The following is a 13,618-nucleotide window of genomic DNA, read 5'->3' as shown; positions in this document are numbered from 1 at the left end:
ATGTAAAGAAATCTGAGACACTTCTGGTTCCAAGCAGTTTGGATGAGGGATAGTCAACCTGCATTTTTTTTTTTTCCTCTAATGAAGGAAATTAAAAACGAGGCCCGAGCAAAGTCATTCAATCCACACTAAAGTCATTCAATAGTTTAATTAGTACCCATTTAAAGTTAAGTGCTACCCACAGATATTTAAAAGGATGAACACATACATGCCTATAATCCCAGAACTTTGGAAGGCCGAGGCGGGAGGATCACCTGATGTCAGAAGTTCAAGACCAGCCCAGCCAGCATGGTGAAACTCCATCTCTACTAAAAATGTAAAAATTAGCCAGGCGTGGTGGCACACACCTGTTATCCCAGCTACTTGGGAGGCTGAGGCACGAGAATCTCTTGAACCTGGGGGGAGCACTTTGCAGTGAGTCGAGATCACACCACTGTACTCCAGCCTGGACCACAGAGCAAGACTCTGTCTCAAAAAAAAAAAAAGAAAAAATAAAATTAATTTAAATTGTGTTTTCACATGGAGCCCATGTTCCCAGAACACAAGCCCTGCTCTGTGCTCCAAGGGCTCACAAGGTGCCCCTTTATCTTAATACTCACCATATTCCATGGCAGCCATTGGCACGTGTCTGTCCATCGCACTAGACTTCCTGTACATGAGGCAGGGATCATATATTATTATCTTTCTGTCCCCAATGTCTGGCCTAGAAGACACTCAGTAAATGATTCCTGAACTAAGTCAGATACTAAGACATGTTAAACTTGTATTAACAAAATTGATTTAATAAGTTTCCCAATGCAGCGTTCATACCACACAGCTTAAATCTCAACCTGCGGATTTATCTTGTGTTCTGCTAGATTATCACCTATTAACATTCAGGAGGCACCTAGTATGTGCTGGGCATTACTAATTGCTGGGGACCTAGCAGTGACAAACAACATTCCTTGTTCAAAGAGAAGTTCTAGTATAAAGAGGAATAGAAGGAACAAGCTAGATTGATGAGAGAGCTAAGAAAAGGACAGGCTGCCATGGGAAGCACCTGGTCTTGTCTGGATGGTACACAGTTAATGAAGTCTGAGTGCTTCATATAGCATAAGATCATCTCCTCCAAAGAAGCGAATGAAGCTTTGATTCCCCAGTACCAGAAGTCACCAGAAAGGTGCCCACAGCCACATGCTTAGTGTACGAAGTGAAACCAAACAAAGAAAGCTCCAACTTCCAGAGGCAACGGTCCAATTATGAAATCCTCTGGCTACGTTCAATTGAAATTCAAGGTATTCAAGAGGCCAATATTTCAGTGATAAATTAACCCAACCACTTAAAACTAAAGTAGTCATTGGTTCAAGGGGTAAGGGTATACTACCTTTTACAAATTTATTAGCTCTTAATATTTACATTTGAATATGATGATGATGGTGTAATAATAACTTTACTGAGTAGTTACTATGTGTTAGGCACCAAACTAAGCACTTTACACACACATTTGCACAATCCTGTGAGATGATAATGACCCCTTGTCATCCCATTTCATAGATGAAAGTCAGGTTTATATAAGCTTAAAAACTTGTCCCAAATGACACAGCTAGTTAGCAAAACCCAGGCAGCCTGACTCCATAGGCCTTGTTTAAAGAATATTTATAAACTGTCCAGCACAGCGGTGGTACAAACAAGAGTTCAATAAATGCCTAAAGAGCACTTCATACCCAAAATCATTTCCCGCCAATCAAACTAGACTTACTCTGGTTCTGGACAACCAACTGTCAAATCATTGTTCCATGAAGAAAAGGTGGAATGGGTAGAGATCAGAATAGAGTGAATAACTGGTAAATATACTTCATGGCAGGTAGTAACAGGATGTGGCATTTAGGCTATTTCCACATTTGTTTGCATAACACTTTTTTTCACAGTTCTAAAGCACAAGAACCATTCTAAGCTGGTGAAAGCATCAGGCATGTCTATGATCCAGGACTCCAATTCACTGTGGATCAGTGGATCTCAGCCTTTATGGTATATCAGAACCACCTGGGGGTTTTTAACAGCACTATAGCTGCGCAGGCTCCATTCCTGCAGATTCTATTTCAACTGGTCGGGAGTAAGCACGCATGCTTTTTTCACAGCCCCCCAGATGCAGCTAGGTTTACAAACCACTGTCCAAGATGCTCTCACACTTCCGCTCAGTTCAACACACACTCACTGAGATTCTAAGCACTACAAATCAGGCTAAGTTAACAAGTCAGGCTCCACTCCCTAATAATACTGGCAAAAGAAACCAATATCAGAGATTTATTCCAGTCCAAAGCAAATAAATTGCCGGGTGAAAAAATGCCCTGGCATAGTTTGCCACACAAAACAACTTCCTGTATCTTCCTGGTCAGTAGCGTAGGGACTGACTCTGAGCCATGAGAATTCAGAATCAGGGGAAAATGCCAGTCTGAGGCATCTGCCACACTCCTAGCACACCCCCAAAAGCACCCAGCTACACTTCACATCCACTGTCCTAACAGGGGTCGAAATAGGGAAGAGCAGTGCAATACAGAAAACATAGCCTGCTGGGTGCCAAAAGGCTGGGGAATTCCAGTCCTAGCCCTGCAACCAATCGCTCTGGTCACTTCCCTCTGGTCCTGGTGTGGCCAACAGTTACATGAGAGGGTGAGGCATAAAAACACAGATGTCAGGCAAGCTCCAGCATCCAAAATACATAGAAATTAAAAAGCATTAAGGTGATATCAAGGAATGTATGCCATCAACCAGAAAAGTAACTGAAGTATTCCTTTTCCCATTCATAAGAAATCAAAAGTGGAAGCAGAAAATTGATCAATCAGCCTACCAAGTTGACTGGGGCAACAGAATACACTCACGAATTCTGTTCAAAACAGTGGGGGTGACAGACCAAAAGGAGAACGGCAGAGCGTCCCTCTCTCCTCTGTCCACCCATGCCACGAGCACGTGAATGAGTCCACACGCAGTGCCCAGTCTCCTGTTCCACTGACGCCAGCGTCCACTCACCGCAAGCCTACTAAGTGCTACATGTGCTATGATGCTCCCTCATCTCATCACCATAGACATCCCTGCTGGAGGTGAGTATGTGACAGATGAAAATCACGGAGGCCTAGGGAGGTTGAGACCCGCATTCCCACTGCGGTGAGGGCGTGCTTGAGAGGGACCCCACGGCTGGGCCCTCCATGCTGCTCTCCTCAGTAATCACTCCCGGACCAGAGCAGCGAGGGGGAATTTTCTTCCTCTCACTATTTTCAGTCCCTTGGCTGATCCACCATTCCCCAGAAAGCTATCGAGTCCTGGCAGCTCTGAGGTCACAAAGCCATAAATGCATGGGACACACAGCCCATCTGTCTCTAACGGGTCTTTTACTTGTCATGCTGGTCATTTCTAAGAGCAGATGGGTTAAGAAAGACGTGGCAAGTTACCACGAAATGACCCCTCCACTCCTCCCTGTGGGAAGGCTGACTAGCGAGCAGTCAGGCCGGCTTTCTTCCCCTACTCCCTGCATTGCCGTCCCTAAGGAGCCACAGACAATCCCACCAAATATAGGCAGGAGACAGCCACCTCCTTCCTACAGCTGGAGCGGGGAAGGGTCCTCTCGGGCCTTTCTAACTGCATGAAAACCAAACTGTGAGCTGTACTGACCCGGGCCTCACCCATGTTACAGGCATGTACAACACAGGTGCCCAGTGGTATCATCACACAGAACTACGAATGTGCTTTCCTTCGTTTTCATACAATGATTCCAGAACCGCTATTCACACAGCTCCACTTCTCACACATACGACGTGCTTCACGGATTACACAGCATCTTCACCAAGCCCCTCATCCGCTCCTCCCAGCAGCCTTATGTGATCCCTTCAGTATGCTTCCTCATCTCCATTTCTTAAGAAATGGAGTTTCTGAGGTTATGAAACCAAAACTTTCCCAAGAACATCCAGCTAGTGTTAGAACCAGGATATGAGGGCTTCTGATTCTAGAACCAGTATTTGTGCCACTATTCCACATGGGCCCCTCCAGGGATTTCTGCCTGATCTTGAAATGCAGACAGCAAATCCATCTCTCTACAGTCCTGGGGTTCCCTATAGACAAGAAGTCAAACTTCTAACAGAAAGCTTATACTTATTTGGAAGACTACCTGGGACATTTCTTTTAAGTTAGTTTGTTCATGTTTTGGAAAGATTGTTCCAATGGCAATGTGGCACATGAAGTGTAGAAAGGATTCCATGATGAGGCAGAGAAACAATTCGGTGGCTCTTACAACAGTGCAAATGAGGCATGAGGCGCAACCAGAAAGGACAGAGGGAAAATGCATTGGAAAGAAATGCAAAATGAAGTCCACTCAGACCCAGGATGGAAAAAAGGGGAGTAGGCATGATGGTGGTTTCTAGTTTGAAAGACTGATGAACAAGGATGTCATTAACTACTGCAGAGTGGTATCTGGGGCCTGGGTGCACCAGTTTGTTTAACCATTCACCTGCTGAGCAGTCTCCGGGCTGTTTCCAGTTTCTAGCCTTTATAAATAATGCTGCTATGAACAGATACATAAAGGCTTTTGTGTGAACATAAGTCTTCATTTCTCTGGGATAACTGCCCATGAATGTGAGTGCTGCATCCTATGGCAATTGCACATTGAGTTTTTTAAGAAACTGTCAAGCTGTTTTCCAGAATGGCTGTACCATCTTCCATTCCCACCAGCCAAGTGTGAGTGATCTCGTTTCCCCGCATCCTCACCAGCACTGGTCTTGTTACTACTTTTATTTTAGGCATTCTGATAGGTGTATAGTGACGTGGCTTTAGTGTGCATTTTTCTGATGGCTCATGATGTTGAACATCTTTTCATGTGTTTATATTTTATCTGAAATGTCTCTTTAGGTCTTTTATTCATTTTCAAAGTAGATGATTTGGTTTCACTGCTGAATTTTGATGGTTCTTTATATATTATAGATATGAGTCCTTTATCAGACATCTGGTTTGCAAATAGTTTCTCCCAGTCTCTAGCTCCTCTTTTCATCTTTATTTTGCATTTTATGTTTTAGTCCATGATCCATTTTGAGTTAATTTTTGAATGAGGTATGAGGTTTAGATCAGAGTTCAGGTTTTTTTCCTATGAATAATCAGGTAGCCAGTAACTTTTTTTAAGAGACAAGGTCTCACTCTGTCACCCAGGCTGGAATGCAATGACAAGATCAGAGCTCACTGCAGCCTCAACTCCTGGGCTCAAGTTATCCTCCTGCTTCAGCCTCCTGGAGTAGCTGGGAACACAGGCAGGTGCCACCATGACCAGTTTTTTTTTTTAGTTTTTGTAGAGACAAGGTCTTGAGCCATGTTACCCAGGCTGGTGTGGAACTCCTAGGCTAAAGTCATCATCCCACTTATATGGGGACAGGCAGTGGCACATGACTGTAATCATAACACTTTGGGAGGATGAAGCAGGAGAATCACTTGAACCCAGGAATTCCAGACCAGTTTGAGCAACAGAGGAAGGCCCTGTCTCTGCAAAAAATTTTAAACATTAGCTGGGCATGGTGTTGTACACCTGTGGTCCCAGCTACTTGGGAGGCTGTGGTGGGAGGATCTCTCGAGCCTATGAGGCTGAGGCTGCAGTGAGCCATGATCGCACCACTACATTCCAGCCTGGGAGAAAGTGAGACCCTGTCTCCAAATAAAAAAAAAAAAAAAAAGCTAGAGCATCCCCCATATTAAAGACAGGTATTGTCTTTTTAAAAATTTAATTACAGTTATATAATGGACATGTAAAATGTCCACTTTGAAAGTTTGAAAAATATGTAACTCTCAGTATTCTTACCTTAAAATTCTGATTCCTACCTAAGATATCGCATACTGTTTACATAAGTATCACAATGCCTGGACAACAACTAAAAATGTATACGAGGGAGAACAATGAACATGTATGCCTATTAATTAAGGTATATTTCCCCCTTATTACATAAGCAAGTCATCACGGCAAACCCCTGTGACTGTATCTAAAGCAAGCCTACAATTTTACTTCTCTGTATTACAAAATGCAACGCTAAAATTCAAATACTCTATATTTCCTGAAGCCAAGGGTAGTTTACTTAAAATAAATACCTGGGGTGTATATCAAAAATACGAAAAAGCTAGCTACTTCATAGCCATTCCAATCTAAGTTCAGCTTTTTCTTTTTTAATTGACACATAATTGTGTACTGTACATACGTATGGAGTACACATAGTGATGTTATAATACATGTAATGTATGTGATCAGTGTAATTAGCATATTCACCATATCAAACATTTATCATTTCTTTGTGTTGGTAACGTTCAATACCCTTCCTCCAATTATCTGGAACCATATATTCTTTTTTTTTTTTTTTTTTTTTTTTTTTTTTTTTTTTGAGACAAAGTCTTGTTCTATTGCCCAGGCTGGAGTGCAGTGGTGTGATCTCAGCTCACTGCAACATCTGCTTCCCAGGTTCAAGCTATTCTCCTGCCTCAGCCTCCCTGGTAGCTGGTGTTACAGGCACCCACCACTATGCCTGGCTAATTTTTGTATTTTTAGTAGAGACAGGGTTTCACCACATTGGCCAGGCTCATCTCAAACTCTTGACCTCAGGTGATCCACCCACCTCAGCCTCCCAAAGTGCTAGGATTACAGGCATGAGCCACCGCACCCAGCCTGAAACTATATACTCTTGTTAACTATAGTCATCCTATGTTATAGAACACTAGAACTTATTCCTATCCAGCTATAATTTTGTATCCTTTAACAAATTTCTCCCTATCTCCCTCTTCCCCCACCCTTCTCACCCTCTAGGATCCTCTACTTTCAACTTCCATGAGATCCACTCTTTTTTGCCTTCCACATAAGAGAACATGTGCTGTGTAACTTTCTGTCCCTGGCTATTTCATAATATCTTCCAGTTCCATCCACGTTGCTGAGAATAACAGGAATTCATCCTGTGTTATGGCTGAACAGTACTCCACTGTGTATAAAGACCACATTTTCTCTACCCATCATCTGCTGTTGGACACCGAGGCTGATTCCATATCTTGGCTACGGTGAACAGTGCCGCAGGAAACACAGAGGTGCAGATGCCCCTTCGACACTGATTTCCTTTTCTTTGGGTATCTACACTGTAGTGGGACTGCTGGATCACACTGTAATTTCATTTGCAGTTTTCTGAAGAACCTCCATACTCTTTGCCACAGTGGGTGTCCTAGCTTACTCTTACTCTTTTTCATTTTTCTCTTTGAGACAGAGTCTCACTGTTGCCCAGGCTGGAGTACAGTGGTGCAATCTTGGTTTGCTTACTGTAGCATCCGCCTCCCGGGTTCCAGTGGTTCTCATGCCTCGGCCTCCCGAGTAACTGGGATTATGGGCGCCCGCCACTGCACCCGGCAAATTTTTGTATTTTTTACTAGAGATGAGGTTTCACCACGTTGGCCAGGCTGGTCTTGAACTCCTGGCCTCAAGTGACCCGCCCACCTGAGCCGCCCAACAGTGCTGGAATTACAGGTGTGATACACCGCTCCCAGGTAATCTTTGTGTTTTTAGTAGAGACGGGGTTTCACCATGTTGGCCAGGCTGATTTCAAACTCCTGACATCAGGTGTTCTGCCCGCCACGGCCTCCCAAAGTACTGGGATGTCAGCGTGTGCCCCACGCCCAGCCAGCTGCTCTAGTTTACACCCCCCTACAGTGTGTAAGAGCTCCCTTTTCTCCATATCCTCGCCAGCACTTGTTATTTTTTGTCTTTTTGATAATACCCATCCTAACAGGTGAGAGGATACCTCACTGCGGTTTTTGATTTGCATTTCTCTGATTATAAGTGATACGGAGCATTTTTTTCACATATTTTTTGGCCATTTGTATGTCTTCCTTCAAGAAATGTCTGTTCGGTTGGGTGCGGTGACACAAACCTGTAAGCCCAGCACTCAGAACGCTAAGGCAGGAGGACAGCTTGAGCCTAGACCAGCCTAGGCAGCATAGCAAAACCCTAGCTCAAAAAAAAATTTTTTTTTAAAGAAATATCTGTGTCTGTTCAGCTTTTTGACCTCCAAAAATTAAGAGCCCATTTTGGAATCTGACAACCTGCCTGATTCAGAGACAATCTGTGTTTGTTTCTACTCTGCTACTTCCTATGTGACTTTGGGAAGTTCCCTTAGCCACTTTGAGCTCAACTTCCGCAACATTAACCAGGAATAAGTACCACCTGCCTCTGCTGGTTAACGCTGAGGACTGAAAGGAGAACCTCCACAATGCCACTTCACGATGCCGCCTGGCGGAAGCCCCTCAATGCGGGGCTGGTAGGATCAATTGAAGCCAAGTACAACTTTCCTTTCCACTTTCCCAGGCTCACTATGCATGCGATTAGCAAGGAATAGCGAGTAAAGGAAACCAAAATAATTGCTTAATTTTTAATAAGAAATTTTTTTAAAGTGGGGGTGCTGGAAAAATAAGAGGGAGAGGAGGGGAAGCAAAAGCAGCCGGTCACATGTTCTAGTCCAGGGCTCATCCCCAGCCTCCTCACTCAGGCAATCACCAGTCCCCACCTCCTGGGGAGGGGTACTTTCTCCGCTGGCTTCACCTACAGGGAAGGCACTGCCACAGGTATTCAGAAACCAGGAGCACCTTGAAATGGGCAATGTGCTTTGGGTAGGAGACCTACAATTTCCCCAAAGAAACCACGGCACAAAAGTGACCCACATAGGAGGCACCAACGGCTGTAAATACTTGGTGGCAAAAACGGATGTCATACCTTCTGTACAGGAGACACACACTCAAATAAAACTTGCCAAAATAGCAGAGAAAAAAATACAGCAGACATCCAGTGCCATTCTGTTACAGAAATATTTATATCCCAAAGCCAGGGACCTCTCTGGAACACTGTCTTTATTTCCACGTTTCATGGAAGATGTTTGAGTGCACTCACGTGTGTCTCAACAAACCTCCAGTCCCTGCTCCAAACCCTGTGGCTCCTCAGCAAAACCCAAAAACAAGTATCAGTTTTCCTTCCAAATGGGAAATTTCCTCACCTAGCGAAACCAGCATCAAATCCACTTGTTATGAGATAGCTGATTACAGGCGAAGTCCTCTAGTCCCAGGATGACCTCTTCCTGGCTTGCAGACAGCCACCTTTCTTCTTGTTTCCTCACACCAGGGCAGTGGGAGCTCTCTGCTTTCTCTTTTTTTTTTTTTTGAGACAGAGTCTCCACTCTGTCACCAGGCTGGAGTGCAGTGGCACAATCTCAGCTCACTGCAACCTCCGACTCCCTGGTTCAAGCAACTCTCCTGCCTCAGCCTCCCGAGTAGCTGGGATTACAGGCACGTGCCACCACACCCAACTCATTTTTGTATTTTTAGTAGAAACAGGGTTTCAGGATGGTCTCAATTTCCTGACCTCGTGATCTGCCCACCTCAGCCTCCCAAAGTGCTGGGATTACAGGTGTGAGCCACCACACCCGGCCTGGTTTCTCTTCTTCTAACCGCACTAATCCTGTCAGACCAGGGCCCATGCTCATGACCTCATCTAAACCTAATCACCTCCCAAAGGTCCTATCCCCTAATACCATCACACTGGCAGTTAGGGCTCCAGTACAAGAATCTGGGGGAGACATAAACATTCAGTTTATAACAATGTCTTTTCAATCCTGTTGAAAAAACAACCAAATGAGTAGGCGAAGAAGTACCTTATATGTAAACAAGTCAAGACTTTTCATATTTCTGCTAACACATTAAGGTCAATTTAAAATGTCTGATAACAAGAGTCAGAAGCAGAGATACATGAAAGTTAGCTACTCTGCATTTTAGGCCCACATTGAGCTGTCTTCCAATGACATTGTGGCACAAAGAACACCGCTTTCTATTCCTGGTTTTGCCACCAAAGAAGCTGGAACATTTCCATGTATTTCCGTTTATCTTGAAAATCACTGGGCTGATCTAGCAGACCTCCAAGGTCCCTTCCATTCACAAATTCCACAAATTACTTCCTACCAACAGAGGCTACACAAATAAACTACACTGATGAAGGGGAAAGCTAACACTAGCAAACAATGAGATGCACACAGACAAGACGTATAGAGAAGTGGATCAACCACAAACTGGTGGACGATGAGCCGGCGGGGGATAAAAACACATTCCCTAACGATGGACAGACAGGCAATGGCGCCGAGGTAGTATTGTTGAAGATTTCCTATTTTACATCTTCAAGATAAATGGCCCCATTGTTTATATTCATTCTGATTAAATGTGAACGTGAAAACTTCCTCCAGGGGACACAGACATCTAAAAAGTTCCCAATGTATCCAATTTGTCATTTGATATTTTTACTGACAAGAAAAATGAGGGACTGAATATACAAACAGACCATGCCTGATCATATGTATAAAGACAGAACTCAGACCACAACCGGTAGCTGCCCACCCAGGAAACCAATCCCCTATCTACAGTTAACAGCCAGGAGGCCAGCGAGGCTAGCACATCAGACAGGAAGCCAGACCGCTCTCTCTCCACAACCCAGAAACTAAACCACAACTCTGTCCCACGTGGCCTGGACTTGACTCAAAACTGACAGCCACCCTAATTTTGGCCCCTATTTCCAGTTAGGATAATTCAGAGAAAGCCATATACGCCCCTAACCAATCACATAGGACACCCCACTTCTGCACAGCCGCCTCCAGCCCCCACAACAGCCTCCACTGGGAGCCATTCTTTTCCGTCCTGAAGCTTCCCCACTCCTCATCCGCCACTCACTGGCATGTCAGTCTCTGCCACACGCAAGTGACGGTGCCGACTCCATTGTCACAGTAGCTCTGAGAAAGTCGCCTCTGCCTGTCTCATGTGGGCGGCCTTCCTTTATTTCCCCCAAAGAATAAGTCTTAAATGAGGGGCTTCTCTCTATATGGCCCAGCTATACAATTCAGAAGCCCAGCATGGCAGATTCCAAGCCTGGAAAGACCATACACCCCTCAGGTCTTCTTTCCACAAAATACAACTTCCTTGAGTTCTTCAAGTCACTCCCCACCAACCGGGGAAGGAACCACGTGTTATGGAAAGATCAAGGGCTTTGAAGTCAAGCTTTTGAGTTCATCAAGTACTTCATCTTTCTACTTAAGAAATTACATGGCCTTGGCCAGGTGTGGTGGCTCACACCTGTAATCCCAGCACTTTGGGAGGCTGAGTTAGGCAGATCACCCAAGGTTGGGAGTTCAAGACCAGCCTAACAAACATGGAAAAACCCCGTCCCTACTAAAAATACGAAATCAGCCTGGCGTGGTGGTGCATGCCTGTCATCCCAGCTACTCGGGAGGCTGAGGCAGGAGAATCACTTGAACCTGGGAAGCAGAGGTTGTGGTGAGCTGAGATGGCGCCATTGCACTCCAGCCTGGGCAGGAAGAACAAAACTCTGTCTCAAAAACAAACAAACAAACAAACAAATGACGTGACCTTGAACAATTTTCTTAACTTCTCTAAGCCGCTATCTTCATCTTCAATAAAATAATTTTACCTCCAAGATTGCATTAAATGGAATCCCACATGTAAAACAGCTGACAAATATTAGGGGCCCAACAGCGGTGCGCTCCTACTGCCGCCCCACTTTACCCCAAGGGAGAAGCGCAAGATGTCCAGAAAAAGCCTGTTGATCCCTACACCTCAGCATCCTGTGTTCACACAAGGCGCAGTGGCATCCAGACTTACCGGGGTCACCCAAATACAAGACATGTTTTGATTTTTCAACTTAGGTACACATGGCTTCTAACGTTCACCATATATGATCCATAACTTAGAAGAGATTTTCCTACACTACCCCATGGTTCTATTTTAGCAGACTTAGATGTGCCATAATAGCTCACTATCTTAAGCCCTCTTCAGTATCAAAAACAAAACTTTAACCTGTAACACAGTTATCAGCAGCGAAAGCGGAAAATGTACCTATGAGTCAAAATGACCCTCTGCCCCGCCCCACCCAACAAAAAGCTGTTCAGGAGGATTTGGGCTGGTTATGAGAATGCTGTCTGCATTCCCAGGGACAGACAAATGCCTACCCTGGTTAGAAGCTGCACTGCTCAGCCTCCAGGGTAGAAAGCTCCCCACACCCTCTACCCAAGGAGAAGAGAAACAAACGGGGTGGCCAGGCTCCAGGACGTGGACTGTTTAGTGTGGTTTCTGCAGTCCAGGTCACTGCCATGGGTGAAGCTTTTCCTTCCTTCTTTTCCACCCAAGTGGCCAAGGTCCTACGGCTGCTGTAGGGCCTCTTCCCTAGGATGAGTCAGCCCAGCCATTCCCCTTCCCTCTTTTTTTTTTTTTTTTTTTTTTGTCTGTCACCCAAGCTGGAGTGCAGTGGCATAATCTTAGCTCACTGTCACTTCCGCCTTCCGGGTTCAAGCAATTCTCCTGCCTCAGCCTCCCAAGTACCTGGGATTACAGACGCCCACTGCCATGCCCAGCTAATTTTTATATTTTTAGTAGAGACGGAGTTTCAACTTGTTGGCCAGGCTGCTCTCGAACTCCCGACCTCAGGTGATCCACCTGCCTTGGCCTCCCAAAGTGCTGGGATTACAGGCATGAGCCACCACATCTGGCCGAGTCAGCCCAGCCATCCTGACTTTTTGTTCTGGCAAAATTACTCTCTTCCACGTCTACCTTCCAAGTAGCTAAATCAGAGATCTGGCCTTGGGGCAGGCTGGAAGAATCCCTGATTTTTGGTCCTCAAGAGGTCCTACCAGGGTCTGGGACAATTCCAAGACTTGTGTTCTTAAAGAGGAAAGAAACCTCACATATATGGCTCTCGCAGAGCTCAGGCAGAGCTCAGGCAAGGCTTGGGAGGCGGCCCTAAGGTTTGGGTGCGCCATCTATGATAACAGCTAAGAGATCTGAAGCCAGCTGTCTGGGTTCAAACCTCAATTCCAACAGCGCTGGCTGTGTGATGTTAGACAACGTCCCCAGCCTCTCTGTGGTTCCGTTTCCTCACTGTAAAAGGGCCACAATAATACAGCTGCTCTCAAAATTAAGTGAATTCGTGCATATAAGGTATTCAGAGCAATGCTTGGCACATGGGGGACTTCAATAGACACGTAATGAACAGAGTAACTTAGCAAGTAGTAAATAAATTCATGTAGGCCAGGCGCGGTGGCTCACGCCTGTAATTCCAAAACTTTGGGAGGCTGAGGCAAGAGGGTCACTTGAGCCCAGGAGTTTGAGACTAGCCTGGGCAACACAGCAATATTCCATCTCTAAAAATGTGTTTCTGTAACATATATGTATATATACATTCATATATTCAGTGTATTTATAATATACAAAATAGCTGGAATACAGACTTAACTATTCACAATGGTTACTTCTAGAGAAGGGGAATGCAAATTTCAGCTTTTTACCCCACACATATATTCTTGTATCATCTGAAATATTTAAGCAAATTGTATGTATAAATTTGCCCCAACACACATAGCAGAACAAAGTTTTGACTCAAAAATCTTCAAATCATGATGGAATTGTCCTGTGAAAGTAAAGTTATAGAGATGAAAAGTCTCCCTCCAGCCTAAATGCTCTTTCATATGACCTGTATTACACACACCAATGCAGACGCCCCAATCCTTTCCCCACTGTCACAAGAATTTTTCAGTGAACTGCA

General features: G+C 44.8%; 2 protein-coding genes across 4 annotated transcripts in view; both read right to left on the bottom strand.

Moving 5' to 3' along the window:
* Positions 1-13,618, bottom strand: part of DEFB108B (defensin beta 108B) — an 875,574-nt gene that overhangs the window by 402,914 nt on the left and 459,042 nt on the right. The gene's annotated exons all lie outside the window — the stretch shown is intronic.
* The window catches only part of LOC135964858 (SH3 domain and tetratricopeptide repeat-containing protein 1-like), a 49,326-nt gene that overhangs the window by 24,689 nt on the left and 11,019 nt on the right, over positions 1-13,618 (bottom strand). The window lies entirely within an intron of this gene.

Source organism: Macaca fascicularis, chromosome 8 (genome assembly GCF_037993035.2).
Source record: "Macaca fascicularis isolate 582-1 chromosome 8, T2T-MFA8v1.1".
Classification (NCBI taxonomy): Eukaryota; Metazoa; Chordata; class Mammalia; order Primates; family Cercopithecidae; genus Macaca; species Macaca fascicularis.
This window is presented reverse-complemented; position numbering and strand designations above follow the sequence as displayed.